This window comes from Squalius cephalus (genome assembly GCF_949319135.1).
Source record: "Squalius cephalus genome assembly, chromosome: 25".
NCBI classification, from domain to species: domain Eukaryota; kingdom Metazoa; phylum Chordata; class Actinopteri; order Cypriniformes; family Leuciscidae; genus Squalius; species Squalius cephalus.
The window spans coordinates 3,726,998-3,752,533 of record NC_137146.1 but is presented as its reverse complement, the minus strand read 5'-3'; the positions used below and the strand labels follow the sequence as shown (position 1 = coordinate 3,752,533).

Sequence of the window (25,536 nt, the reverse complement as noted above, 5' to 3'; positions counted from 1 at the left end):
AATATCAAAGTTTCTGCTCAGAAATCATTCTGAATAGGCACATAACCAACATATATTTAGAAAGCCATCACTTGAGTGTTTACAGTTCAAGACTAAAAATTTATCAGACTGTTATGAATATTGAGATATATAAGCTCAAACATAAAAACATCAAATATTAAGAATATATTTATTAAATGTATAAAATATTCTGAGCTTCAGAATATCAAATCTGAGGATGATCTCTAAATGCATTTTATGAAGCCTATTGTAAGACCAAATATCTTATTCCCCTGTAAACACTCATGTAGAGTCATTGACTCTCATTGTCATTTAGAGTCATTGACTCAACATGTCTGGTTGGTCTGGTGAGGAGAAATGGCCCATTCATGTAAATCGACGAACATTTAGCACCTTTTCAAGAGACTTAAAGGGTTAGTTCACCCAAAAATGAAAATTCTGTCAGTAATTACTCACCCTCATGTTGTTCCAACCCCATTAGACTTTCGTTCATCTTCGGAACACAAATGAAGATATTTCTGATTAAATCTGAGTGCTGGATCACTCCTCCTGCAGGCTTATGGACACCTCAACTTGCTGGCCCAGAAAATGTATTATAGACATTGTTAATATAGTACAAGTGACTCCAGTGGCTCAATCTTAAGTTTGTAAAGCGACAAGAATACTTTCTGTGCGCAAAAACAAACAAAAATAACGACTTTATTCCTCTTTTCATTTCCTTCTCTCTGGACCTCGAGGTTTTTTTTTACATAGTGTAATATAACGTAGCGGGCTATTGGGCGACTGTGGTCATGTGTGATACGTGGTGACGTGAAACACAGACGCGCTACGCTATTACACTACGTAAAAAAAATCTCTCAGATTTCATCAAAAATATCTTAATTTGTGTTCCGAAGATGAACGAAAGTCTAATGGGGTTGGAACAACATGAGGGAGAGTAAATACTGACAGAATTTTCATTTTTGGGTGAACTAACCCTTTAATCTTCATTTTTCTTTTATTCTTATTCTTTTGTTTGAATTCAGTCATTAATGCCTGTATCCCTGTATTTTTTGCTTGGTCATCTAAATCTCTGTCATTCCACTATGCAAGAGCAATACATCTATTATCTTAAGTCTTGTTAGAAAACCAACAACAACAACAACAAAAAAAAACTGTTCTTGAATTAAAAAAAATAAATAACATGATTTTATGAAATAGGAAGCTCATGTAGAAGGTGCATTAGCTCAACAGGCAGCCTCAAGCTACATGACACAATATCATTTATTAATATTACACTCTCACTTAAAGCTCACTTTAAAACACAATTGAGTATTTGTATCATATTTCGGTCGCAATTTAAAATGGTTTCAAGTCAAAAAAGATTATTTAAATATGTTATAGGCTATTTTGCATTTTTTTATGAAGCAATGGGCTATTTTTACTCACATGCATACTGTAAACATTCTTTGTTCCTATACAATAACCAAAATCGAACGGAAATCAAACACACACAAAACAGAATAACTTGAATCCTGCATTTATTAGCTTCTTGTATCAGATGAAGAGATGTGTTTAGTTTTGTTTGTCCACAGTGTACACAGCACTGCGTCATCCAGAAGGACAGCCTTATGGTCACGTTGGTTCACCATGAGATGATTGACAGCTTTACAAACGAATCATATCGAACTGATGTCATCACGTTTGCTGACGCAAATCTGGAAGAGCAGAGTCATCGCTGGCTCTGTTAGCTGTTTGAGCTCTTCAGATTGCATAATTCAGTGGGAAATAAATAGAAATATTATTCTGTATGACGATATCATATCAATTATTTCTCCAAATGTGCGCATCATTGGCCTAATAGCCCTGGGAGATCGTGGATATTGTATGTAGGCCTATATAAACACAAATAAACTGGAGATGAGATGAATGGCTGCTGTATGAGTGATGATTTCTATTCAAGATAACGAACATTACAGATTAATTATTTTGCACTTCTGGAATAAATTAAGAAACTTATCTAACTTCAAACCAGTTTAATTATAAACAGTGGTCAAATATCAAAGCTGGGGTCTTAAACCTTCCTAATGAAGCTCAGTTTGTGCAGATCAAGTAGGAGTGTGATGTTTTAAAGAGTAATAAATAAAATAATCTGGGGCCACCAGTGATCCTTGACAATCAAGGGGTTAATTATGCCTCTGATTGTTTTACTTCTGGTATATCTGCTTGGGGAATCGAAGCATTTAATGTCTCCTATTAACACCCGGTCTCCACTAGATAAAAACAGTCTGTCAGGTCACAGCTGTAATCACCTGTGATTATCATATGTAAAGGCAAATGTATAGGAAATCGTTAACCACACATTCCAAAAGAAAAAGGTTTAAGCAGTATGTAAATGAAATGATATTGCTGTTTTTTGTAACTAAAACCACTCAATTCACACTTGTGAATTGCAGCTATTCATGGATTCACGTCTGGTTCATGATCACCCTTTTCAGTGTTTATTCTGTTATGATAAACAGCTGGATAAACTTAATTTACTATGAAACTAACCAACAAATTAGTAATTAACTAAGAAGAACTATATTAAACTAGGCATATATATTATTTACTGTGTTTTATCTTTGATCATAAGGTTAATTAATGGAAATTTAGAAATAGTGCTATCCATTTTACAAAGAGGTTTCATTTGTTAATTTACCATAAACTATAAATAAACGGTTGTAATTTTATGAGCTCATATGAATAAGTTATCTAAAATAATACACTGTGCATTAATGTGTGTATGATGTTATTGGTTAGTTCAGATAACTGTATGCATTACATAATCTAAATGAATAGAACCTTACTGAAAATGTAATCCAAAGTGATGATGCATTTAAATTGAAGTTGTGCTGCAAGATTAATGATATTAAGAAAGTACTGGTCCATGTATTGTTTATTTGGAGTTCTGCATACTTAATATAGTTCACTGTTTACACCAATACATGATATAACCCCATATGAGTTTATTTATTTTCACTTTAAAACAGATCTTGTAGAGATTACCATATTGTTGTTTTATTTTCTACCCCAGAAACAAATCTATATAAATCTATATATATATTGAATGTGTGTGTAAATATTCACTGATACACTTGGTGTCATATGGTGTTTGTTATTTCTTTGGGACATTTTAACTAAATATATTTTATTAAAACTAATCTGAAATAAATAATATGGTCTATTTCATGTGACTTTCAAAAATGTGTATTATAAGTAAGTCTTAAACTTTTTTTTTTTTTGCAGTGTACTAAGTCATAATTAAGTGTTTTTGCAACAGCATTATTTTCCAGGGTAAGCTAAGCAACAATCACCCACTTGTACATATTTGGAGGCGCCAGTTTGTTTCCAATCCCAGAGAAATTAGCATTTCTATAGCAACAGTTATCTGGAGACCCAATCACTGTCCAGAGATGGTTGGGGTTGTGGGATATAATCACAGAACATTCACTCTTTCGTGTCTTTTGGAAGTGTTTGTCTCTGTTTGAACCTTGCGTTTTTGAAGGAGGAGAACATATTCTACAACATGAGGTAAGTTCAGCATTTTGATTGATCTATTTATAAAGAAAATAAATAATTACGCTGTTACAATTCAGAATTTCAAATTGGTTTCATTAGTAATTGGTATCTTTATAATTTATATTTTTGATACTCCTTTTTGCGGATAGTTAAAATGTCTAGAAGAGTAATTTAGAAATTTAGAATAATCCTTATTTTAGACTTGTAGTACCAACAATGATGATATTGCGTATATTTAAAATCATAATGGTCAATTTAACAAACATAAAAAACAATGTTTTACCAGTTATTCTACAGATGTTGCAACTGTTAAACATGTTTACGATTACTATTTTTTTACTTTCCTTGTTTTTTTTTTGTTTTGTTTTTTTTAGAAAAGTCAAGTCAACAGTTCATGTTGTTCAACAAGAACACTTCATCAGAGAATCCACTACTCAAAAGAAAGGTATGTTTCTGCTCAACCTATTGAACTATTTTAAAATGTTTTATTCAAATAGATTTTAACATTTACAATAATGCATGTAGTGGCAATCTCATTTCAAAATACACAAATGTTTAAGTGTTATTGTATGTTCGTTTGAAAATTGTAGATGTTTAAATCATGGTCCAGCCCTAGATTTTAAGATTGTGAGTTGTGCCTTTCCATGTTAAAGAAAGGCCTTAAATGTATAAAGTTTATTGTGACGCAGCTAATTATATTTTACAACAAATTCTAGAGCAATTGTGTGACTTCCCAATTGTGTGCTGCATAGTTAATCATTTGTATTGTAATCCTTTTATCAGGTGTGCACAGAGTTTGGATTATTGGTGACAGTTACATTAGACGTGGCGAAAAGCGAGCAAGAGAGACCATAGGCACCAATCTTGGAGTGGCTTCCCAGGTCCAGTGGTTTGGCAGGGGAGGCATGTGTTGGGGAGACCTCCTTCCCTTCTTCCAACAGTGCCTTAAAAGAAGGACTGCTCCGAATGTGCTAGTGATTCACTGTGGAGGCAACGACCTAGGACGTGTGAAAAGTGTGCTGCTTCTCAAAGCAATGAAGAGGGACCTACGTGACCTCAACAGACAGTTTCCCCAGATGAAAATTCTGCTGTCTTCAATAAACCAAAGGCGCCACTGGAGGCATGCCCCCCCGGGAAAGGTGGACAAAGTGCGAAAGTTTGTGAACAATGTGATGGCTAAGTTTGTTTTGTGTGTTAATGGGAGCATTGTACATCATCCACACATACTGTTTGAAAAGCCTGAACTATTTTTAAGTGATGAGGTTCATTTAAGCCCTAAGGGAAACGATGTTTTTTTAACTGATATTGGCCATTGTCTGAGACACCACAACCCATAAAATTGGTCTTTAATTACAGAAAAGAGGGTCTCAAATCATGATATCATTTTATAATTGTATTAAAATGTATACATTTTAAAAAAGAACTGCAAAATGTTTAAAATTCAAACCAAAGGAAGAAATAAAAGCATTCCCCTGACTTATTGCTGTGGTTGCATTTTATTTATCTAGTCTAGATCATTGTTGATATTGTAAATTAATAATTGGTGAGAATAAAATTAAAATTCTGTATTATTTGTTGATATGGAACTGTAGCTAGAGAGAAAAAATTAGGGACTGCATAAAAAAGCATATAAAATATATTTAAAGAGAGTGCGTTAAACAAGAAAAATAATATTATGAATGATAAGAAGCTTCTTCTCACATCTGCTTTTGAGCTATTGCTGCCAGGCCGTCTGTAATTTTTACCCCATTGTGTGGAAAACAGATTCAAATTAGCCTGGCTAATGTCAGACCAAGTCTCTTTTGAGCCTTGGTCTGGGAACCACGTGTTAATTTTCTCGTATTTGAGGCGTGGTTCACGAATGCCCAGAGCCGTTTATTGGGCGCTATGAATGTCTATCAAATGCGCCTGTACGTAGCTCATAGCCAATCGTTTCAATTATACCAGATGACGTATGTAGAGTGACAGAAATTCGACGAGGAAAAATACGATGGGTCAAAGATTTATTTGTACACAATGGCGTGAATATTACTGTTTGTGCAAGATAAACATGAGGGTAGAAGGTAACGTCGAGTCTGATGCCATGTTGGATCCATAGATATAAACAAACTGCTTCGGTGTCATCATCGTCTTGCTGCTCCCTCCCCATTCTGCGATTGGTTCCCTTTTTCATTGGAAAATCTGGTCTATGGTAGCCTGACGTCATCATACTCAGATTCTAGTCAGAATGTGAGTCTGATACTGGTCCATTGAACTTTGATTATGGGGCGTGTTTCAACCGAACTAGGAAAGAAAATGTCTCTGCACTCAATTGGATAGACCTACAACCAATCAGAGCAACGGAGTAAGTGACATATGTTTTTCATTCATGTTTCCAGTTGACAAATGCCTTGATCGCGGTTCTCTGTTCCTCTTTTAAAATGAATGCGCTGTCGATATCGTCTATAACAGACGCGATGGCGGAATCTACACATGATGTTTCATACAGAAAGTTCGGGAGAAGCTCGTTCAAATAATCAATCCAATCAACTTGTCATCAAACGATTGCCATGCCTACCTTATCAGCATGAAAGGAAGCATATATTTATTCACTCACCTAACATTCCTTGACAGTTTCAGCATCCCCCCAATCACTCTCGGCTTGTTCTTCCACAGCCTGGAATATGGGGGGAGTACCCTGGGTTCGGGCCGAATACCGAGCCCGCCCTCTCCTCGGACAGCACCCCAAATATGCATTTATTCTTTCTGACTTATTTATAAGTGTGAAATCTAAATTCTCCAGAGGCAGTCATCTTTTCTTTTACTGTCTATGCATCTTTGTTGTAAACGAATTCAGCCGGCTAGGTCTATGATGTCCAAACTGCCTAGCAACGTGAATAAAATCGCGCTGTGAGCAAGGCAGCATGGGGAAACCCAGGCTAGATTCAAATGGTCTTTCATAAAAAAAATAAAAAAAAAAATCTAATATTTAAAATTTTTGATAACTGATGGTTTGATCATTCTATTTTTTTTTTATACTTTTTATGTTTGTCTTGCATATTGGTCTCTGATGCCTGTGTGAACATTGTATAATTAGACACACACACACACACACACACACACACATACATTTATATATAACTCAGGCTTTACCTTAATGTTAATAAGTGTTTCCTGAAACATTCTTAGTTAAGAATACCTTCTGTAAGTCATTCGTTCGTGGTTGGTCTGGAGCACTCTTAGCTATACCTTATCACTGTTGACAGTTCATTACGATAGTGGCCACCACTGTTTCTTTACATCTCAGTCTATACCAGTGGTTCCCAATCCTGGTCCTGGGGACCCACAGCTCTGCACATTTTATATGTCTCCTTTATCTGACACACCCAGTTCAGTTCATAGAGCTCTTTCCTAACGAGATGATGATCTGAATCAGGTGTGTTAAATGAGGGAGACATACAAACTGTGCAGAGCTGTGGGTCCCCAGGACCAGGATTGGGAACCACTGGTCTATACGAATATAATTCTGCTAATTAAAGTGTTTTCATGCAAACAACATTGTCATAACACTGAAGTGATTTTATGTTGTTATTAATTATATTATCCAAAGTTTTATCAACTGGCAAACCATTAGGCAGTAGATAGCTGTAAGAGTATGTTTAAACATCCAAACACCAAAACCTTGTGCTTTTGTAAAATAAAGATCTGCCTTTGTTTCAACTGTCTCTGTATCTGCGAGAATCTTTCTGAAACTAATAAAGTTTAAACAATGGCCTATTATCACACAAACATTGTGCAGAGGCCAGCTATGCAAAATTGTAAATGCCCCCAACAATGACTTAAAAATAATCAACAAAGGCTATAGTACAGTAGCCTACGTTACACTGAGATTTCATGTAGGAGCGGGATTTGAATGCTTGGGCAGTGAGCGATTGAGTGGAGCGCATTGGCATAGAGTGGAATATTGAGCGGAGCACACATGCTGAGTTATAACTATATATTCAGGATTTACATTTATATATTCAGAGTTTTAACTATATATTCAGGATTACATTTATGTATTCAGAGTTATAACTATATATTCGGGATTTACATTTATATATTCAGAGTTATAACTATATTCAGAGTTACATTTATATATTCAGAGTTTTAACTATATATTCAGGATTACATTTATGTATTCAGAATTATAACTATATATTCAGATTTACATTTATATATTCAAAGTTATAACTATATATTCAGAGTTACATTTATATATTCAGAGTTATAACAATATATTCGGGATTTACATTTATATATTCAGATTTACATTTATATATTAAGGGTTATAACTATATATTCAGGGTTACATTTATATATTTAGGATTTACAAATATATTCATAGTTATAACTATATATTCAAATTTACATAGAATTATTTCCTGTTTGGCCCCCCATAATATGTATACACACACACACAGTATATATATGTATATATATATATATATATATATATATATATATATATATATATATATATATATATATATATATATATATATATATCGCTCTACACTGACCAACAGTGGACTTCTGCCTGCATTGGATCTCTGTGTGTGTGTGAACAGTTTAATTATTTTGTAACTATAACTATAAGTTATATTATATATCTTTTTTATATATGCAGTCCCTAACAATTAACTTGCCATTGCATACACACATACACACATACATGTCTATATTACTAACATAGGGGACTATCGCTCTACACTGACCAACAGTGGACTTCTGCCTGCAATGGATCTGTGTGTGTGTGTGTGAACAGTGTCTTTATTTTGTAACTATAACTATAAGTTACATTATATATCTTTTATCTATATGCAGTCCCTAACAATTAACTTGCCATTGCATACACACATACACACATACATGTCTATATTACTAACATAGGGGACTATCGCTCTACACTGACCAACAGTGGACTTCTGCCTGCAATGGATATGTGTGTGTGTGTGAATAGTGTCTTTATTTTGTAACTATAACTATAAGTTACATTATATATCTTTTATCTATATGCAGTCCCTAACAATTAACTTGCCATTGCATACACACATACACACATACATGTCTATATTACTAACATAGGGGACTATCGCTCTACACTGACCAACAGTGGACTTCTGCCTGCAATGGATATGTGTGTGTGTGTGAATAGTGTCTTTATTTTGTAACTATAACTATAAGTTACATTATATATCTTTTATCTATATGCAGTCCCTAACAATTAACTTGCCATTGCATACACACATACACACATACATGTCTATATTACTAACATAGGGGACTATCGCTCTACACTGACCAACAGTGGACTTCTGCCTGCATTGGATCTGTGTGTGTGTGTGAATAGTGTCTTTATTTTGTAACTATAACTATAAGTTATATTATATATCTTTTATATATATGCAGTCCCTAACAATTAACTTGCCATTGCATACACACATACACACACATACATGTCTATATTACTAACATAGGGGACTATCGCTCTACACTGACCAACAGTGGACTTCTGCCTGCATTGGATCTGTGTGTGTGTGTGTGAACAGTGTCTTTATTTTGTAACTATAACTATAAGTTACATTATATATCTTTTATATATATGCAGTCCCTAACAATTAACTTGCCATTGCATACACACATACACACATACATGTCTATATTACTAACATAGGGGACTATCGCTCTACACTGACCAACAGTGGACTTCTGCCTGCAATGGATCTGTGTGTGTGTGTGTGAATAGTGTCTTTATTTTGTAACTATAACTATAAGTTACATTATATATCTTTTATCTATATGCAGTCCCTAACAATTAACTTGCCATTGCATACACACATACACACATACATGTCTATATTACTAACATAGGGGACTATCGCTCTACACTGACCAACAGTGGACTTCTGCCTGCAATGGATCTGTGTGTGTGTGTGTGAACAGTGTCTTTATTTTGTAACTATAACTATAAGTTACATTATATATCTTTTATCTATATGCAGTCCCTAACAATTAACTTGCCATTGCATACACACATACATGTCTATATTACTAGCATAGGGGACTATCGCTCTACACTGACCAACAGTGGACTTCTGCCTGCAATGGATCTGTGTGTGTGTGTGTGAATAGTGTCTTTATTTTGTAACTATAACTATAAGTTACATTATATATCTTTTATATATATGCAGTCCCTAACAATTAACTTGCCATTGCATACACACATACACACATACATGTCTATATTACTAACATAGGGGACTATCGCTCTACACTGACCAACAGTGGACTTCTGCCTGCAATGGATCTGTGTGTGTGTGTGTGAACAGTGTCTTTATTTTGTAACTATAACTATAAGTTACATTATATATCTTTTATATATATGCAGTCCCTAACAATTAACTTGCCATTGCATACACACATACACACATACATGTCTATATTACTAACATAGGGGACTATCGCTCTACACTGACCAACAGTGGACTTCTGCCTGCAATGGATCTGTGTGTGTGTGTGTGAATAGTGTCTTTATTTTGTAACTATAACTATAAGTTACATTATATATCTTTTATATATATGCAGTCCCTAACAATTAACTTGCCATTGCATACACACATACACACATACATGTCTATATTACTAACATAGGGGACTATCGCTCTACACTGACCAACAGTGGACTTCTGCCTGCAATGGATCTGTGTGTGTGTGTGTGAATAGTGTCTTTATTTTGTAACTATAACTATAAGTTACATTATATATCTTTTATCTATATGCAGTCCCTAACAATTAACTTGCCATTGCATACACACATACACACATACATGTCTATATTACTAACATAGGGGACTATCGCTCTACACTGACCAACAGTGGACTTCTGCCTGCATTGGATCTGTGTGTGTGTGTGTGAACAGTGTCTTTATTTTGTAACTATAACTTATAATTACAAAATAAAGACAATGTTCACACACACACACACACATAGTTCCATTGCAGGCTGGAGTACCCTGTTGTATAGGGAAGACATCGTTCAGAGTTGCAGATCCCTTTGGCATATTTTAAAAAAAAATTGACAAAAGTAATATTAGAAAAAATAATAATAATACATATATACATATATATGTTTGGGGATGTTTGAAAAGACTTTGAAGTTCATTATCTAAGCTACCAGTTAAACAGCAGCTCTACAGTCTCAGAGCCTCTCTAGGACAGCAAGCCATTCAAACAATGGAGAAGTGTGAACGACGTGTGTTAATGGGCCATTGCAGTTCCTGCTCCAGCCTACAGGAGCGCTGCTGAGTATGGACTTAAACACACACACACATGTAGGTCCCCACTTGGTCAAAAATGTAAAAAATTCACCAGAGCGTGTTTTAGCTGATTTAAACATGTTTTAAAGCATGACCAACAGGGGACTTGAAAAATGTCCCCACTTGGCTCGACGGTCCCCTGTTGGTGAGTGTGTAACGACACCAAGGTCCCCACTTAGATAGGTAGACAAGTACACACACACACACACACACACACACAGTCTAGAATGAAAGGCATAAAGCGGCGCAGAAGAGCGACTGAAGCTGATGTGGAGTCGGCCATTTCCTTTATATCTGTTTTTCTCCAGTTTAAGCGTTAGAGAGTTAGTGTATTTTTATTGTACTTTTCTTTATTTTTGTAGCTTAGTTAGTTTCTCCCTAATAGTCCGAGGGTTTGTGTGTGTTGTTTTGGCCTTGCTCCCTCTTGAAGTCTTGAAATCCTCCACATTTGTAGAATAAAACTAGTGTTTGACATTGAGTTGTTTTCAGTCGTTGTTAAAGCTGTGTTGGGAACTGAAGCTCGCTGTCTCCACACATCACTCCATCTATTATAACTTTATACTTCATTTCTACAAATATAAACCTTTTTACTCCTGGAGTAACAGACAGAGCTGATCATTAAGAGAAATACTATTAAGACCATAACCATCTTTACAGTGTTACTGACAAACATTCAATGTCTCGAATTACACTCAAGAAGAAACTGAACAAACTGAGAGTGAATCTTTTCTACAGTCAAACCAAACATTATTCAGACACCAGATTTATAATTTTGTATATATTTTTTACTAGTGTGTGCAGGACACTATAGTTCATTTATGTAAGTGAGGATAACAAAATAAAGTAAACTGTGACATATTATACCCAATAATTCTTCATAAAGTGATTACCAGTAAATTTGATAAAAAATTTGGGACCAAAAATGATTCAGACACTTTGACCTGATCATGTTTTCCTCAAAGTTATCTGACATTATCAAGATGAATTTGTTCTGACACAGTTTAACATTTGCCATATTTTAATAGTATTTTTCTGAACTATAGCGGATAAACTGATAATGTGAGAAATGTTGAAGGTGTCTGAATACTGTATATAGTTTTATAAAGTATATCATCATCAGTTTGGAGCCGCTGCTGAAAGTGAACCAGTGAAATAAACTAATAGATCAGTTTGAATAGATATAGAATAGATTTTGTTGGGACTGATAACATGTGCTTTGACTCTGTCTGATATATGGACTATGACTGGATTATACTTGTAAATAAACTGCGTTTGGATCCTCACTCTCTGAATGCTGTGTTTCCACCGTCAAATCATTACAACAGAAACTCACTGACTTCCCCTGCTTTATGAAGATCATCATCACTGAATTACTGAGTTTATTAAAGTGAACATGTTTATATCATGTGTGACTCTCAATCAAACTCAGTTATTCAGTGACTGACAGAGACTCGTGTGTGTGATGATCCTCATTTCTGTTCATAAACTGCAGGAACACACATGGATTTGGTGTTTAAAATTTGGTGATTAACAGCAACGTTTCACTCCAACTACAGTAAACAAATATTCTCACAGCAGATGAATATATATATATATATATATAAGTTGGTCTTGTAGATGTAATCAGAACTGAATTGATTTATATAATTTTGTAACATCTTGACTATTGTAGAAGATCAAATATTATGAAAAACATTAATTTTTACTCTGTTCTCACTTCAGTGATTGTGTTTTGTGTCTGTTAATGAGTGACTGTCTTCAGGGAAATGATGTGGAGTGTGTTTGCATATTGATCAGATCTTCAGTGTGTGAGAGTGTTTATAGTGCTGTGAGTTTAACACTTCATCACTGACACACACAACAATCTTCATCAACATGACCTTCATCATCATCTTCATCTGGACTCTCACAGCGTTTGCTCAAGGTTTGTGGAGCACAAGTTTGATATTAATTCATTTCTTCAAGTATATTGTCAAAGTTTTGAGTGTATTTTCTTCTTGTTGTGTTTCAGAGTGTAGAGGACAGATCACCGTCACTCAGAGTCCCTCAATAACAGCAGAACAACCAGGAGGAACTGTGAATATCAAATGTAAAACCAGCAAAGATGTCCAGAGATGGAGTGATGGGAATGAAGGTTTATTCTGGTACTTACAGAAACCTGGAGAAGCTCCTAAACTCCTGATTTATTATGTAAAAACCCTCGAGTCAGGAACTCCATCTAGATTCAGTGGCAGTGGATCTAACAGTGATTTCACTCTGACCATCAGTGGAGTCCAGACTGAAGATGCTGGACATTATTACTGCAAGAGTTTACATTGCAAAACAGATTCTGATGGTGATTGTGAGAGTGATGATACATTCACACAGTGATAAAGAGTCGTACAAAAACCTCCGTCAGTCAGAGTCACAGTGACTGAACTGAAACTGCAGCTGCTCAAAGGAGGATCTGAAATAACATCGTCACACTGAAATAAAACCATCTAAATTAATCTGACACTCTTAATAATTATAGAGGTCAGAAAGAGATTTTGTGCTCTTATAGATCAGGACTATGATAATTGATGCAGAAAAGGTAAAGACGCGTTGGAAGCAGTACTTCGAAGATCTGTATAATGATCCAAATCCGGTGGACGAGAGAATTCTGGCCAACTTGGACTACAACGGAGACGAAGAACCAACACCGAGCATCATGATGGAAGAATTTGTCCGAGCAATAGACCGCCTAAAAACAAGGAAAGCCCCAGGCATCGATAATATTAGCAGAGGAAATAAAAGCAGCTACAGATGGAACAGGATTACAAATTATCTTCCAGCTCTGTAAACGAATCTGGGACGAGGAGGTGTTCCCAACAGAGTGGAAAAAAGCTGTCATCATTCCCGTTTACAAAAAGAAAGATAAACTGGATTGCAATAACTACAGAGGCATCAGCCTGTTATGCCACAGTAGCAAGATCATCACAACAATAATTATGCAAAGAATAAAGAAGAAAACGGAAGAAATCCTCTCCGAAGAACAGGTGGGCTTCAGAACATCATGGAGCACAATTGACCAAATATTCACGCTCCGACAATTAGCTGAGAAGTATACTGACTTCAGCAAGGACTTATTTGTATGCTATGTAGACTTCAAAAAGGCATTCGATAGCGTGTGGAGAGCTGGATTGTGGAATGTGATGAGGATATTAGGATACCCAGAAAAAGTTGTCAGAATATTAGAAAGCCTATATAAAGGTACTTTCAGCGCCGTAAGAATAGTGACTGAATGTTCGAAACAATAGTAGGAGTACTACAGGGCTGCATGGTGTCTCCACTTCTCTTTAATATCTTTTTAGAGGTGATCATGGCAAGTGCGCTGGAAGAGGCAAACGAAGGAGCAGTCATGAATGGACGAATCATCAACAACCTCAGATTCGCAGATGACATCGCAGCTTTGGCAGAAAACCAGGATGACCTACAAGTAGTGATCAACAGAATCGTAGAGGAGAGTACAAGGATGGGCATGAAGGTCAATACAGAAAAGACAGAAGTACAACATATTGGATGGGAAAGACCAAAGTATTCATCCAAATAGAAAACCAGGAACTTAAGCAGGTAGAAGAATTTGTGTACTTGGGAGGAAATATTAGTGAGGACGCCTCTACAGAACAGGATCACAGAAGAAGAATTGGACTAGCGTGTGGTGCAATGCAAAATTTGAAGCATTTTATGAAGCCTTGGTACTTAACATACTATTGTACAATTCAGAAACATGGACACTAAGAGAAGCAGACAAGAATAAACTGAGAGTGTTTGAAATGAATTGCTTACGGAAAATCCTAGGGGTGACAAGAAGAGACATAATAAGAAACGTCGACATAAGAAGAGAATTGGGGATGGAAATCGATGTGGTGCAGCAAATTCAGAAAAAGAGGCTTGGATACTTTGGACACGTGGTCCGAATGAAAACAGAACGACTTCCAAATGTCGCTCTATTCGGTCACGTGCACGGGACAAGGAGGAGAGGGCGACCAAAGAAAAGATGGTTCAACAATTTGGAAGAGGATCTGGAAAAAATTAGGCTGAACATCGTCGAGGCTGGCAGACTTGCAGCCTCTGATCGAAGTAGATGGAGGGACTCCGTGTTGGGGCTGTCGGAGCGTGGGCTACCATCGCCATGACATGACATGACATAGATCAGTGACACATTTGAGATCTGAGTGATTTCAGTCTGCCCTAGTTGCCTCCTTTTATTAATAATAGATCTTAATTTTAATAATATTCCATGGTTATTTCATTTGAGTATCCAATTGGGGTGACCACCCGTCCCGCTTTGCGTTGTACCGCACAGTATTTTCACCCCTTGTCCCGCACGTCACATATTGAGAAAATGTCCCGCATTTTCATCAGTCTGTCGGTTGTTAATTACCATATTAAGAAAACGTGCATGCTTTCTTTTGCCTTTTTAAGAAAGCATTTTATTTATTATTCTTGCGGCATAGTTTTTCACCTATATTTAAAGTGGGCAGAAGCCAGGCGACTCAGAAGATCCTCAGGAAACACAGAAGGCGAAGGCGAGAACCGGGAACCGGGTCACAGGAACCGTAAACACGGAGATAATCCAGGTGAGCTCACAAAACGATCTGACAAAGACAGGACAAAATTACAGACAATAAATAGGACGCCAATCATGAAAACACAGCTGCCGCTGATCCACTCATCAGAACGATAATGAGCCACACCCACCACACACAAACATACACACAACATAGCGTGGGCGAGTCAGTGAACCCATGAACCGTGACAGTATCCCTCCTCCTAGGAGCGCCTCCTGGCACTCCCAGGAGAACCTACCCGTTGATTGTAATCATCAATAAGGGAGTGATCCAGGATGTCCCTAGCAGGAACCCAACTTCTCTCCTCCGGACCGTAACTCTCCCAGTCCACCAAGTACTGAAATCCACGTCCCCTCCGTCTAGCGTCCAGAATACGATTAACCGAATAGGTTGGCTCCCCATCTACGAGACGCGGCGGGGGAGGAACCGGTGTAGGCGGATTAATACGGGAATGAAACACGGGTTTTAATTTGGAAACATGGAACACGGAATGAATTCTCCTGTACGCAGGAGGGAGTTTGAGGCGGACTGCCACCGGGCTAAGAATCTTAGTGACAGTGAACGGGCCGATAAATTTGGGAGCCAGTGTATTACTCACAGAGCGGAGAGGAATGTTCTTGGAAGAAAGCCACACTTTTTGACCAATGACGTATACGGGAGACTTCAGCCGGTGGCGATCGGCCTGAGCCTTAGTGCGCACCCCCACCTGGAGGAGAGTCTCACGGGCTCTACTCCATGTGCGGCGACACCTCTGGACGAAGGCGTGAGCAGAGGGAACCGCGACTTCGGATTCCAGACTAGGAAAAATAGGTGGCTGGTACCCTAGACTACACTCAAACGGAGAGAGTCCCGTAGACGAAACTGGTAACGAGTTATGTGCGTACTCAACCCAAGAGATTTGTTGACTCCAGGAGGAAGGATTCTGAGAAACCAGACATCGCAAGACTCTTTCTAAATCTTGGTTGGCTCGCTCAGCTTGACTGTTAGTTTGGGGATGGAACCCAGATGACAAACTTACACTCGCCCCCAGTAAACGACAAAACTCTTTCCAAAATCTGGAGATAAATTGGGGCCCTCTGTCGGAAACCACGTCCACCGGGAGGCCATGAATGCGAAAGACGTGATCTACGACAGTAATCGCTGTCTCCTTAGCTGAAGGTAATTTGGGTAAGGGTATAAAATGTGCCGCCTTCGAGAACCTGTCAACTACAGTCAAAATGACTGTATTGCCCTGGGAGGGTGGGAGGGCCGTGACGAAATCTAGCGCAATGTCATCAGGGTCTCGACAGTGGTTGAAGCAACCCATCCGGGGGTCGATTGGAAGTCTTACCACGAGCACAAACTGAACAAGCCAAAACAAAATCCCGAGTATCACGAGAAATAGAGGGCCACCAGAATCGTTGTCTGACCAAAAATCTGGTACGACTAACTCCTGGATGACAAGCCACATTGGAATCATGACCCCACCGAATAACGTCTGACCGGACTCCCTCCGGCACAAATAATCGACCTGGTGGGCAATCGGACGGAGGTGTTACCCCTTCTAAGGCAGTGCGGACCTTCGATTCGACCTCCCATGTGAGTGTAGAGACAATAAGTCTCTCAGGTAGAATGCACTCGGGAGTAGACGGGCGCTCGGAACGATCAAAAATTCGAGACAACGCGTCAGGTTTGATATTCTTGGAACCTGGACGGTACGAAAGCGAAAAATCAAAACGACCGAAAAAAAGTGCCCACCGAGCCTGCCTGGAGTTCAGTCGTTTGGCTGACCTGATGTACTCGAGGTTCTTATGATCGGTCCAGACGATAAAGGGTTCCCCCGCTCCCTCTAACCAGTGATGCCATTCTTCCAATGCTAACTTGACTGCCAACAATTCTCTGTTACCAATATCGTAATTACGTTTGGCAGTCGATAAGCGATGAGAAAAAAACGCGCAAGGGTGCATCTTGTCGTCCGCGGGAGAACGCTGTGAAAGAACTGCACCTACCCCCACCTCCGACGCGTCAACCTCTACCACAAACTGACGTGATGGATCAGGGGCTACGAGAATGGGAGCTGAAACGAAGCGGCTCTTGAGGTTGGTAAATGCCGCCTCAGCAGCATTAGACCACCTGAACGCCGTTCTGGTGGAGGTCAACGCGGTCAGAGGAGAGGCTAGTTGGCTGAAATTATGAATAAAACGTTGGTAAAAATTGGCGAACCCCAGGAACCTCTGCAGGGCCTTACGGGAATCTGGAATTGGCCAATCAACCACAGCCTTAACTTTGTCAGGATCCATGCGTACTCCCTCGGACGAGACGATATACCCCAAAAACGGAACTGACTGTGCATGGAACGTGCACTTCTCCGCCTTGACGAAAAGCCCATTCTCGAGCAACCTCTGGAGCACTCTGACGTGTTGAACGTGTTCCTGGAGAGAAGAAGAAAATATCAATATGTCATCTAGGTAGACATATATGAACTGGTCAACCATATCTCTCAACACGTCATTGACGAGTGCTTGGAAAACGGCGGGGGCGTTAGACAGGCCAAAAGGCATAACCAAATATTCAAAGTGTCCCCTGGGGGTATTAAACGCCGTTTTCCACTCATCCCCCCTTCTTATGCGGACCAAATGATAAGTGTTGTGCAAGTCCAATTTCGTGAAAAGAGACGCTCCCTGTAACCGCTGGAAGGCTGAAGACATCAACGGCAAAGGATAAGTATTCTTTACCGTGATATCATTCAGCCCCCTTTAATCAATGCATGGTCGCAGCGAGCCATCATTCTTACCCACGAAAAAAAAACCTGCGCCCGCAGGAGATGAAGAAGGACGAATAATCCCAGTTGCCAAAGAATCAGAAATATATTTCTCCATGACCTCCCTTTCTTGAACAGAAAGCGAATATAATTTGCCCTTAGGCGGAGACGTACCTGGCAGTAAATCTATTGCACAGTCATAGGGACGATGCGGAGGAAGAGAAGCAGCCCGAGACTTACTGAACACTTCCTTCAAGTCGAGATACTGTGGCACTTTTGACAGGTTCACTGGTTCCTCCTGCAACACAGAACGAGAAACAGACGAACAAGCAGACAAAAGACATGAGGCATAACAATGTTCACTCCATGCTGAGACCGAGTTCAGACCCCATCCTATTCTGGGTTCGTGCTTGACCAGCCACGGATGACCCAGAACGATGGGAACTAACGGAGACTCAGTGAGCAGAAATGTGGTGTTCTCAACGTGATTTCCAGAGGTGATGAGGGTGAGTAGATGAGTGGAGTGTGTGATGCCAGGGAGTTCCTGTCCATTCAAAGCACTGACCGAAATGATATGATCCAAAGACTTGATGGGAACCTGAAGCTGTCGAGCCAAGGAGTAGTCCATAAGGTTTCCCTCAGCCCCAGAGTCAATGAGTGCCTGGCAGTAGTGATGGGGACGAGACCGCCTATGCCGAGTCCGAGTCAAGACCGAGTCTTTGAAGGGTCGAGACCGAGTCCGTTGGTTTTCAAATTCAGTCGAGTCCGAGTCAAGTCCGAGTCTTTGAAGGGTCGAGTCCGAGTCGAGACCGAGTCCGTTGGTTAACATGGGAGGATTTGAACTTGAAACACGGAGTGTACTGACGCCTTTCCGTGGTTAAAACAACATTGCTTCTTATGTTTGTTCATGTTTATTTGAGGCTATAAATTAACTAGAAGGAAGAGATGATCGGTTCACGAGCAGCTTTAACTGATGCTCTACAGCGATCTGTCACTACACATTTAAGAGCCACAAAACGGTATTTATTGTTTAAATTTCTTTAAAAAAATGACCAAATTTGAAAGGCGAGACTTTGTTTAATATGTTTAATATCAAAAGTAACCGAAAAGTAACCTGGTCTGTCCTGTCTGTCAGCGTGTTGTCAGTCTCCTCTCTGCTCCGCGATGTATTTTTCACTGCGTGAGAACATGGTGTGGCGTGAGAACGGTGTAGCTTGTCGGACATAGCGACAGTAACTAAGGGCGGCGGGTCTTTGCGAACAGTCAATTAAAATTTTCTAGTGGTATGTATTCTAGTGGACTATTGATGGGACGAGACCGCCTATGCCGAGTCCGAGTCAAGACCGAGTCTTTGAAGGGTCGAGTCCGAGTCAAGACCGAGTCTTTGTAAGAACAAGTCCGAGTCAAGTCCGAGAAAGCAGAAATCGGTCTCGAGACCGGACTCGAGTCCGAGACCGGACTCGAGTACTACATCACTACCTGGCAGTCATGGAAACGGTCTGCCCATTGCAGTCTTACCGGGAGGAGAGTGGTAGAGGATTTAGCCATGTTAAGCCCACCCGACAAAAACCTCCGTCCTACTGTTGGGCTTGATCTTTTAATGGGCATGGCGCAAGAAAATGTCCAGCCTTGCCGCAATAGAGGCAGAGTCCACTCGCTCTCCGACGTTCTCTCTCCTCCCGGGAAAGCCGAGCTCGACCTACCTGCATGGGTTCAGGATCTAATGGTGGGCTGACCGTGTTCTCTCCTCTGGAACTGGAGTACTCAGGAAATGTTGGCAACAAAGTCTGATGTGAGTAACTTCCTCGTTGCAACCGCGCATCCATGCGCAACGCCAACTCAATAAGTCCGTCCAGACTTCTAGGAAGCTCCAAAGTATATATCTCACATTGAACACGATCAGCCAACCCATGCAGGAACATGTCCCACTGTGCCTCCTGGTTCCATTTGCACTCAGCTGCCAGAGTCCGGAATTCGATGGAGAAGTCTGAAACGGTTCTGTTGTCCTGGCGAAGATCGGCGAGTTCGCGAGCCGCCTCGCGACCCGCTACTGCACGGTCGAATACTCGTTTCATCTCCTCAACGAGTGCATGGAACGAGGAACAGCATGGATGACAATTCTCCCACACCGCCGTTCACCACAGAGCCGCGCGTCCAGAGAGTAGAGTCAATACCAATGCAACCTTAGACTGCTCAGAAGCGAAGGTTACAGGTTGAAGAGAAAAGAAGATGTTACACTTGGTCAGAAAGGTTCGACAAAGGTTCGGCTCACCGGAATACCTCTCAGGCGTTGGAATGCGTGGCTCGTGCTGGTTGGTGTTGACCGGATCTTGGGGAACAGGCGGCGGGGGTGGCGCAGTGGGCACTCTCAGTTGTTGAAGTTGAGAGGTGAGCTCGGACACCTGCGTTACCAGAGCTTGTATCGCCAGACCAGTGGCGACTAACTGTTCATCCTGCCTGTCCAAACGAACATTGTTGTTAGCGAGGAATTCCTGTAGCCTGGGTGCACTTGCTGAATCCATAACGGTCAGATCGTTATGTCAGACTCAGTAATGAAGGCAAAAGATCCAGTTGCGAGTGATAAGCAATGTTTATTAACAAAGCAGAAAAATAGATAGAGAAGCTGGTCAGTCGTCGTGGGCAGAGATGGATGTGCTCGGTAACGCAGGGACGCAATGGGCAGAAGCCAGGCGACTCAGAAGATCCTCAGGAAACACAGAAGGCGAAGACGAGAACCGGGAACCGGGTCACAGGAACCGTAAACACAGAGATAATCCAGGTGAGCACACAAAACGATCTGACAAAGACAGGACGAAATCACAGACAATATTCAGGACGACAATCATGAAAACACAGCTGCCGCTGATCCGCTCATCAGAACGATAATGAGCCACACCCACCACACACAAACATACACACAACATAGCGTGGGCGAGTCAGTGAACCCATGAACCGTGACAGTGTTCGTCTGAAAAAAGATTGACATACATCTCGAACGGCTTGAGGGTGAGTAAATCATGGGTTAAATATCATTTTTGGCCGAACTATCCCTTTAAGCTTTTTAAACATTATTTTCTTTATTTATAAAAGTTAATATTTATGAAATAATTTTGTCTACCGTCACACCATAGGACAATTTTGAGATTTGGCTCAAAGTTGTAAAAAAATAAATAATAACTTGGGTATTAAAACAACTAATTCATGTAAAACAAGAAAATGTTTAACCATTTACAGTATTCTAAATGATGAAAATGTGAAATAAATTATTTTTTATCTTCTGTGACGGTGAAAAAGCCACGTCACGTCAACTACCCATAAACATCTCTGTAAAGTGCACTGATGAAATATAAATCGAGAAATTTTTAGTATGAGTCTGCAATAAAAAACTGCATAATTCAATGAAATTGACAAAAACACCAAAATATGGATTATAGAAATTGGACTGTCTCATTAATACAGGCGGTAATAAATGACAACCAGTGTAGGATATTATCCACGGAGAAATGCACTTCAAGGTAATAACTAGTAAACATGAACAATACGAGCCGCGATGCTAGCGGGATAATCCGCTCGTTAAGCAGGATCAAATTACACTTAGAAAGATCGCTAATCATCAACTACACCACAAACATGGTCTAACTTAGCGCAGTTGGGATACAGTGTAACAATCTGTGTTATTAACAATATACAAGGAAAACGTACTTTGTCACAAACTTTCTCTTGCACATAAACACTGCACATGAATGCGTGCACGCGATATGATCCCTCAGTAGCTTTAGTGAATAGGCAATTACACTGAGTCCGTACGTGCTGAGAACGCTGTACTACGTTATTTGCGTACAACGCAACTTAAAATGTCACACACATAGTCAACTTAATATTTAAAGGGAGAGAATTCACAACAAATATACATGTGCGATTAGTCGACTAATCGCTTAAATGAACGACTACTAGTCGACTTGAAAAATCTTTGAATCTTGAGAGAGTCAATGGCTGCGTCCCAATTCAGAGTCTGGATCCTTCGAAGGCCGTGAAGGTCGGACTGAGTGTTAAATGGGAAATGTGAGTGTTGTTTCACAGAAAATGAAGATGCATTTGAAGGAGCCTTTGAATTGACACAGACTTCGTCGCGCCGCGGTGACGCAATCGGCCTTCAAAGGATGAAGTCTCTGAATCTGTAGAAAAAGCTGAAAGAAGCGCTGAAATCACATACTCTCTTAAGTAGATACTTATTTTGAATTAGTAATTACTTCACAGCCGCTAAAAAAGTCAGTTCTATATAGTATAAATGAGTGTGTGTAGTGTAATCCAGACGTATACATTCGCCATGTTGACATTATCATGTGATCTACCAGCGTCAGTTGCATCTCTTCACTGTCATTCACAGATCCCCTCCTGTGGCCTCATGGGATAGTAAAGTGTCCATCGTATCACACTTCAGGATCTCTCCAAAAGTAGTCGGACATCCGAGTACTTTTTGCTTTTATGAGTATTGTCAATTCGGACATCTTTCTTTTGTCACATACTGTTTTTATAGAAGGGAAGATGTGATTTCAGATGCAGCCATTAACTTTGTCATCCGATTTAAAACACTGATTCATTCAGGAACTATTGTGAAAGTGATATGAAGGCCAAGTGTGGAAACCCAAACTCAGAGTTTGTCCTCTGCATTAAACCTATCTGACTCTCTCTAACTGTGTTGAAGGCTGTAGAATGCACTGATGCTATTACGGTTCTAAATCACCTTAGAGTATTAATACACAATTAATGTCCAGTAACTAGGAGAGGAGCAAAGAAACCAGAGTCAAAGATCAAATTCACTCACTGTATTGATTGATTGATATTCATTTTCTCACAATGTCAACAAAATGTAAATATCACAATAAACAGCGTAGGCCTACGTAAAATAAACAAACAATAAAAACAATGTGGTTATATTCAAAAGATACAATTATATTCAGAGAGAGCAACGAAGTGGTGGTAATAAGTAAGTGTACTCAGTTTTAAGAAGTCCCAAGTATGCCAGAGGGAGTCCACTTAATGGAAGAAGGGTGCAGATGTCATCAGAAGTCGATCCTCAGACGAAAGGGTTAATTGCTGCGATGTTCAGTGTGTGTGTGTTGGGTTTGTGTGACAGGTCAGCTGGACAAAATGTAGATGAACGTGTATGTGTGGTTCTATAATAAAATAAACAAACTCAATTAGTTTCTGCTACAACTCTTACAATAAAATGCTGCGTCATTATCACTTCACGTGATTGAACGTGAGAGGCATCACAAACTTGTGATACAGGTATAATATATAGCAACTGTTCTTTTATAACTGAATAAATATATTATTGATGCATTAAACAGAATATCAAACAATGATTATTAGACAAAATAAATGTAAGATAATCACTTACAGTCTGCAAAGACGCACACGCGAGTATTCACCACAGAAATCCAACAACCTCAGGAGCGATCACACAACATCAGCCGCCCATCACATATGAAATACCAAACTGCTCACCAGCTATATTATTGATCTATAACTTTATGGCCTTCTGATGCACCTTAACTCGTCTCGTTTGCTCACAATAATAACTCGCGCCACATTTCTTCACTCTTTCCTCCATTGCCGCGAATATGCGATCTCGCGTCATTTTTACAAAACTCGCGAGACTTCTGATTCAAACCCCGCCCACTCGGCAAACTCAACACTTGAATGGAACAATGTAAAACTATAATAACAACATAAATATAAAATGACCATGCCCTTTTGCACAGCCGCCCCCAAATTTGGTATACAAATTTGCCATTAGTAGGGTCTATGAGGAACTCTCTGAGTCTAGGGGTAATATTGGCAATTCAATCAACTTAGCTACTGGTCTTGTGTACGTTTGATCTTTCACTTTGACCACTGCTGTTCTGACTCTCCCATCTGAACTAGGAATGACAGAAGAGACAGTACCAACTCTCCAGAGCGCTCTTGGAATCTGCTCGTCAACAATGAGTACTACAGTACCAACTGCAATATTCTCTTTCTCTCTGTGCCATTTCTGTCTTGACTGTAATGTGGGTAAGAAGTCATGAATAAAATGCTTCCAAAAATGATCACTCAGAACCTGACTATGTCTCCATCTTTTCCTACTGAGTAATTCTGGGTCTGAATAGACAACTTGAGGCAAGGAGGAGTCAGGCCGCCCCATCAGCAAGGAATTTGGCGTTACTGGGTCTGGATCTGCAATGTCGCTAGAGACATAACCCAAGGGTCTAGAATTAAGGATGCTCTCAACCTCGATCAGAATGGTTCTTAATACCTCCTCGGTAACTGTCTGTGCGCCTAAGGTGGTTCTCAAAGCTGTCTTTACAGACCTCACTTCTCTTTCCCACGAGCCGCCGAAATGAGGTGCACTTGGTGGATTGAACCGGAATCTGATTTGTTCTTTGGCCAACTGGTCTCTGATACTGGGCTGAATCTGAGAGAAGGTGTCCTCCAGCTCTTTACATCCCCCTCGGAAATTTGTTCCCTGATCCGAGAGAAGCTCATAGGGTTTCCTTCTTCGGGCAATGAAACGCCTGAGTGACAGCAGGAATGAATCTCCATCCATGTGATCCAATAGGTCAAGATGTACGGCTCGAGTAGTGAGACACTTGTATACGATACCCCACCTTTTCTCAGTGCGGCGGCCCACCTTCACTATCAGTGGTCCAAAACAATCTACGCCAGTGGAGTAAAAAGGAGGTTTACACAATCGCAGACTTGATGGGGGTAAGTCTGACATTCTAGGAATCATTGGCTTGCCTCTCCACTTGTTACACTCAAGACAGTGGTGCTGGTGTCTTCGAATCGCCTCTCTTCCCCGCAAAATCCAAAACGTACGCCGCAGCTCGGCATACACCCTGCCAGCTCCAGGGTGGCGCAATTGTTCATCGTAATGCTTGATTAGAAGCTTTACCACAGGATGATTCTGAGACAGAACGATAGGGTGTAGAACTGCATCACTCAATCCATGACACCTACGAAGTCGTCCTCCTACTCTAATCAAGTCTAGCTCTTTGTCATACTCAGGAGCAAGCTTTTTGTCTTTCCCTCCCTTGAGTAAGGCAAACTCGTCAGGAAAGTCTTGCATCTGACACTGTCTAAGGATAGACAATTCTGCCTTCTGAAACGCATCTGCACTCGGTGAATCTGTGTTGCCAGCCGCCCCATGAAGGACTCGCGCTGTAGCCTCTAGTAACTCAGTATAGCTACTAAATTGACTGGGATCAGGTTCAACTTGCAACTTATGTTCAGTCAACGAACCGCAAAACACAGATTTCTTAAGTTCCTGAACTTCTTCGGG

At 39.8% G+C, this 25,536-nt stretch overlaps 1 protein-coding gene and 1 gene segment (V, D, J or C); one reads left to right on the top strand and one right to left on the bottom strand.

The window, feature by feature from the left end:
* The window catches only part of LOC307153343 (uncharacterized protein), a 46,445-nt gene that overhangs the window by 14,543 nt on the left and 6,366 nt on the right, over window positions 1-25,536 (bottom strand). The window lies entirely within an intron of this gene.
* On the top strand, window positions 12,753-13,247 carry LOC307153708 (Ig kappa chain V region 4135-like). The segment is given in 2 exons: window positions 12,753-12,801; window positions 12,889-13,247.